Consider the following 7,159-nt stretch of genomic DNA (forward strand, 5'->3'; position numbering starts at 1 on the left):
GCCAGGCGTGGGCGGGAAACTCAAGTCTGTCCTCCACCCCAGCAACAGTAGCCACCAATCCCTAAACCCTGCCCCTTCCCCCAGCAACAGTGACAGCCAATCCCTAACCACCACCCCTCCCCCGTCCAGTACCGCCCACTGACCTTTCGCCGGCAACCAATCAGAACAGGGCGTGGCTTCGACCAATCAGCCTTCCCCAGCCCCTATAAAACTGTTGCCTCTCCCTCAATAAAGTGGACTTGCGTGTTTACCTTGTCTCCGCGGTAGTTCTTCTGCCATGCGCCCTCCAGTCCTGAGAGCCCCCGACAAGGGCCTGGCCTCCCTTGTCCCCAGTTCGTCGCCTGCTTCTCCGGGCGACCCCTTCGTCGCCGGCTTCGCCGGGCGACCCCTTCGTCGCCGGCTTCGCCGGGCGACCCCGTCAGCCGAACCGCACAACCCCTGTGAGACCGATCCCTCGTCTGCTGCCGGACCGACCCCTCGTCCCAAGTGGGACCGACCCCTCGTCCAGAGCTGGACCGACCCCTCGTCCGCAGCCAGACCCCACCTCTACCGACCGAGCAAGCCGCTGCATTAGGGCAGGCAACAAGGTACCCAGCCAACACAGAGAGAGGGAACCCAGGGGGTTGATCTGGCTGGCAGACCAGTGCCCAGCTGGCTCTAAGAGTGAGGAGAGGTATCAGGCAACAAGATATGTGTGCTGGTGCCAAGTAACTCTGGAGGGGAGGAGAGGTGTGGGGCAATCAACCTGCCAGATCAACTCCCCTCCTTCACTTCTTCCTGGAAACCACTTAGGTGCCTGCTGCAGCTCTCCTCTTTCCTAGAACCATCTGAGCGCAGGTGCACCTATCCTATCTCTTCCATACCCTACTCCCCTCTTCCCTTGTGCTGTTTGGTGTCAGCCCCCACCCCTGATTTTTGCTTAAATAACTTCCTCTCCTGTGGTCTAGTTAGAGATATTGAGTGTGCATACCTACAAATCTTCCAAAATGAATGCTGGTGAAGAAACAGATAAGCTCAGCAGCCATCTCCCAGCCCCTGACTATCTCCCTCCTTTTACTTCTTTCTTCATTACATGCAGATGTTTCAATGTTCCATTCCACAAGTGGGAGGAGATGATAGATTTAAAGGAACTGCCTGACTGTACCTTGAATCCAAAATCTGGAATGAGCAGCCCCAGCTGCTTGCCAAGGCAAGAATTCTGCACAAATATTACTTAATATAAGCTTTTTCTCAGTGGCAGGGCCCTATCCACTTGGGTGTATAAATACTCTACCCCTGGGCTATTGAGGCAGCTCTTCTTTCCAACTTGAAGTGGGGCAAGGAGTGCCATCCATCCACACTGGTCCGAGCAGTTGGCATCCCCAGGGGATCCTGCCACAGTGTGATCTCTTCCCCCTGCTCTTTTGGATCCTCTATGCTATGTAGGTAATAATGTAGCCATTTCCTGAAAGTCTTTGTTATGCCTGAGCCTGTGTTCACAGGACACACTGTATAGCAACTAGCACCACAATAATATTAACTACAATCCATACATTAATTTAATTGTATTCTTCCCATGCATCACCATATTATTACCACCTTGTAATAGTCACATCTAGTTCATAGACGAGCATTCCTTTATTTGCTATGTTAACCACAATCCTCAACCACCTCTGGGTTCATATGTTATTTAGTCCATAAATTATCCACTAGCTTTCTTTGAATTGACATTTACAATCCTAGATTACCCTTTTCAGTCACAATCCCAGTTAGAAAATAGCTAATAGTTATACGCATTTATAATGTGTTACCATCAATTATATCCATTTCCACATTTTTACAGTCAAGCTATTTAAAAATTCTATATACATTAAGCATCAAAGCCATTTCTCAACCCTCCTCCTATCTCCTAATAACTTATACTCTAGGTTTTACCTCTATGTGTTTATTCTTCATATTAGTGAGACCATACGTATTAGCTATCACAGGGGTGCTGATGCAAAATACAAGAAAACTGTTGGCTTTTAAAAAAGGGTATTTATTTAGGGTGGAAGCTTACAGTTACTAGGCCATAAAGTATGTAACTTCCCTCACCAAAGTCTGTTGCCATTTGTTGGAGCAAGATGGCTGTTGATGTCTGCAAGGGTTCAAGCTTCCTCTTCCTCTTAAGGCTCCATGGTCCCAATTTCTTCCATTATTGGCCATAGGCTGGCATAACTCTCCTCTCTCCCCTGGGTCTCATTCCTCTCCAGGTTCACTGCTCTTCTCTCTCTACAAGGCCTGCTGCAGACTAGTAGGCTAATGGCTCATCTTTCTTCCCTGGATCTATCCCTTGTCTAATGGAGCCTTCTCTGTGTGTTTACTTCCCAGGGCTCTAACATCAAAGCTCCAGCATTAAAACTCTAAATTTCTCCTTTGCTATGTTTTTTACTCTGTGAGTCCCCACCCACCAAGAGGTAAGGGACTCAAGTACTATTGATGTGAACCAGTCAAAGCCTTAATCATAATTTAATCAAATAAAAGTGAAACCTCTGAATCCAGTACAATCTAAGGGTATCACTAGCTCAGAGGAACAGACCAGTTTACATACATAATCAGTATTTCTTTTTGGAATTTATCAATAATATCAAAAAGTCACTCCATATAATATTTGTCCTGCTGTGTCTGGGCTATTATACTCAGCAAAATATCTTCAAGTTTCATTCATGTTATTATATATATCCAAATTTCATTTCTTCTTACAGCAGCTTAGTATTCCAACATATGTATAGTACCTATATACCACATTGTGTTTATCCTTTCATTGGTTGATGGACACTAGGGTTGTTTCTATGTTTTGGTAACTGTGATTAATACCACAATGAACATCATTGTGCAGATGTCTGTACCTGTTAGTATTTCAGTTGTTCTGGGTATGTGTCTACTAGAGGGATTACTAGATCATAAGGGAATTCTATATTTAAGTTTTTGAGGAAGCACAGAGACTGCTTGATTCCACGTTCCTATCAACACTGAAGCAGTTTTTCTATTTCTCCACATCATTTCCAGCACTTGTTTATTTTTAACATAATATCCATTTTATGAAGTATGAGATGATATCACATAGTTGTTATGATTTGCATTTCCCTAATAACTAGTGATATTAAATATTTTTTTTTATGTGCCTTTTCACCAATCTATTTCCTCTTGGGAGGAATCTCTATTTGAGTCTTTTGTCCATTTTTAAATTGGATCATTTGCTCCTTTATTTTTGAGTTGTATGATCTCTTTATATAGCACGGAAATCAACTACTTATTGGTATGTGGTTTATACATATTTTCTCCCATTGAGTGGGTTCCCCTTTTACCTTCTTCACAAAGTCCTTTGAATTGCAAAAGTGTTTAAGTTTATGGAGGTCCCATTTATCTGTTGTTGTTTTTTCTTTCATTGCTTGTGCTTTTGGTGTAAATTTTAAGAAAACACCACCTACCACCAGGTACTGAATATGTTTCCCTAGAATTTCTTGTAGGAGTTTTATGGTTCTTGCTTTTATATTTTGGTCTTTGACCTAATCTACTAATTTTTGTTGAAGTGGAAGTAAGCATCCTCTTTCTTTCTTTTAACTATGAATATCCAATTCTCCCAAGACCATTTGTTGAATAGGCATTCAGCCACAGCTGGGTGGGTTTGATAGCCTTGTCAAAAATCAATTATCCATAGATGTGACTGTCTGTTTCTGAATAATCAGTTAGGTCCCAATGGTTTATATACCTATCTTTATGCCAGTATCATGCAGTTTTTCCACTGTAATTAGGCAATATGATTTAAGCTCTGGAAGTGAGAATCCTCTAACTTTGTTATTCCTTTTAAAATGTTTCTAGCTATTAGGGACCACTTTATCCTTCCAAATAATTTTCATAATTTGGTGGTCCATGTTTGCAAAAACGGTTGTTGGCATTTTTATCAGGATTCCCTTTAATTTGTATATCAATTTCGGTAGAATTGGCATCTTAATGATATTTAGTCTTCCCATCCATGAACATGGAATATTCTTCCATTTATTTAGGTCTTCATTGATTTCTTTTAACAATGCATTGTATTTTTTAAATACAAGTGCTTTACATTCTTGGTTAAATTTACTCCTGAATATTTTATTTTTTTTGCCACTATTGCAAATGGAATTTTTCCCTAACTTCTTCCTCAGATTGTGCATTCTATTGTATAGAAATCCCTTATTTTTGCATATTAAACTTATATTCTGCCACTCTGCTGAATTCCTGTTACTTTTAGTAGTTTGTTGTAGATTTTTGGGATTTTCTGTGTAGGATCATATCATCTGTGAGTAGGAAATGTTTTTTCTCTTCCTTTCCAATTTGGAAGCAACTTATTTCTTTTTCTTTCCTGATTGTTCTAACTAGAACCCCTTGCACTATATAGACAACAGTTTTGACAGTTGGCATCGTTTACTTGATCCTGATATCAATGGGAAACTTTCAGTCTTTCATCATTGGGTACAACGTAAGCTGTGGGTTTTTCATATAAGGCCTTTATCATGTTGAGAAAGTTTCCTTCTATTCCCAACTTTTGTAGTATTTTTATCAAGAAAGGATGCTGGATTTTGTCAAATGCCTTTTCTGCATCAATCAAGATAATCATGAGGGTTTCTTCTTTGATTTATTAAAGTGGTGTATAACACTGATTGATTTTCTTGTGTTGAACAACCCTTGTATACCTGGAATAAAACCCAGCTGATCATGATGAATAAATTTTTTTATTGACTTTGTAATAATATTACATTAAAAATATATATGTGAGGTCCCATTCAACCCCACTGCCCCCCTCCCCCCCCAACAACACTCGTTCCCATCAGATGAATAAATTTTTAATGCATTGTTGGATTTGGTGAGTGAGCATTTTGTGGAGGATTTTGGCATTCACATTCATTAGGAAAATGGATCTGTGATTTTCTTTTTTAAAATATATTTTTTATTTATTTTAAAAAGATACATAGAACACACAAAATATTACATTGAAAATATAAGAGATTCCCACAAGCCCCATTTCCCACACCCCTACACTTTTTCCACATCAACAACTTCTTTCATTAGTGTGGCACATTCATTGTATTTGATGAATACATTTTAGAGCATTGCTACACAGCATGGATTATAGCATACATTGTAGTTTACATTTTCTCCCAGTCCATTCAGTGGGTTATGGCAGGATATATAATGTCCTTCATCTGTCCCTACAATATCATTGAGGACATTTCCAAGTCCTGAAAATGCCTCTATATTATACCTCTTTTTCCCTCTCCCTGACTTCAGTTACTCGAGTGGCCACTGTCCACATCAATGATATAGTTTCTTCATTGCTTTGAGCCACAATAATTCTATAGTAGAATATCAGTAAGTCCACTCTAGTCCATATTTTATTCCTCTATCCTGAGAATGGGATGGCAATGTCCATTCCATCTGTATACCCTCTCAGCTCCTTGGTATGGTAGTTGTCCAACATCACCTCCATGTTAGTTGTCCTCTGTGAAACCAATGAACTGGAGAGTAGGTATTGCAACTTCATTGAGATTCAAGGCCCAGCTAGCTTATGGATAGCCCAAACATTTCAGTCTCTTGGATGTACCCCTAACAACTCTAGTAGTAATTATAGGTCCAAATAGAAGGAAAGAAGAGCCATGTGTAGGGAAACCACGACTGAGTCCAACTCTGACACACTGGGGAACATAGATTCCAAAGTAGTGCCCCTAGGTAAGGCACAAAACTCTGAGCTATCTGTGTTGAATATAGTGTCTCAAAGTCTCCAGCACTTGGAGGAGCCCAGCTATTTATGGTAGTCTCTACTTTGGCAGTCAATGAGAAACTACTGAGAAGTGCATAAGAGTAACCTTTGGAATGGCCTCCTTACTCACTTTGAAGTCTCTTAGTGATATAAATGCATTTCTATTTACTTTTCCCCCAACTTTAGACAATAGAGAATAATGCCACTATGAAGATTGGTGTGCATACATTTGTTTGTGTCCTTGCTTTCAGAATTTCTGGGTAAATACCCAGCAGTGGAATTGCTTGATCCTGTGGCAGTTTTATAGTTAGTTTTTTGAGGAACCACCATACTGTCTGTATCAGTTTGATATGGTTATGAATTCTAAAATAAATATTGGGTTATATTTGTAATCTGATCTGTACCTGGGCCTGATTGAGTTATGATTAGGGCTTTAATTGAACCAGATCCTTAGGGCTTTACACTAAGGGGTGGGGACTCATGGATAAAAGGCATGGCAAAGAACAGAGTTGAGGGTTTCTGATGTCGGAGTTTTGATATTGGAGTTTGATGCCGAAGCCTTAAGCTGGAGCCCTGGGAAGTTAGATCACAGAGGAAAGAGAAGGAGTCCCAGGAGGAAAGGAACCTTGAACCCAGAGAAAAGCAAGTCCCAGGAATGTAGAATCCCAGAAAATCTGAATCCTCACAGATGTCAGCAGCCATCTTGCTCCAAATAGTCTTTGGTGAGGAAAGTAACTGAGGCTTTATAGCTTCGTATCTGTAAGTTCCTACCCCAAATAAATACCCTTTATAACTTCCAGCAGATTTCTGGTGTTTTGCATCTGCACCCTTTGGCTGACTAATACTCTGTCCTCCACAATGGCTGCACCATTCTACATTCCCACCAGCAGTAGATGAGGTTTCCCTTTCCTCCACATCCTTTCCAACACTTTTAGTCCTCTGTTTTTCAATAGCCGCCAGTCTAATGGTTGTAAGATGATATGTCAATGTAACTTTGATTTCCACTTCCCTAATAGCTGGTGATGTTGAGCATCTTTTCAGGTGTATTTTAGCCATTTGCATTTCTTCTTTGTAGTAGTGTCTGTTCAAATCATTTGTTCATTTCATAAATGGGTTGTTTTTCTTTTTATTTTCAAGGTGTAGGATTTCTTTATATATGCTGGACATTAGGTACCTATCAGATACTTGCTTACCAAATATTTTCACCCATTGACTAAGTTAAGTTCCCTTTTCACTTTCTTGACAAACTCCTTTGAAGTACAAAAGCTTTTAATTTTGAGGATGTCCCATTTATCTATTTTTCTGTCATTGTTGCCCATGCTTTGGGTGTAAAGTTCATGAAACCATTTCCTATTACAAGATCCTGTAGATGCTTCTCTGTATTATCTTCCAAGCTCTTTATGA

The sequence above is a fragment of the Dasypus novemcinctus genome, chromosome 10 (genome assembly GCF_030445035.2).
Source record: "Dasypus novemcinctus isolate mDasNov1 chromosome 10, mDasNov1.1.hap2, whole genome shotgun sequence".
Classification (NCBI taxonomy): domain Eukaryota; kingdom Metazoa; phylum Chordata; class Mammalia; order Cingulata; family Dasypodidae; genus Dasypus; species Dasypus novemcinctus.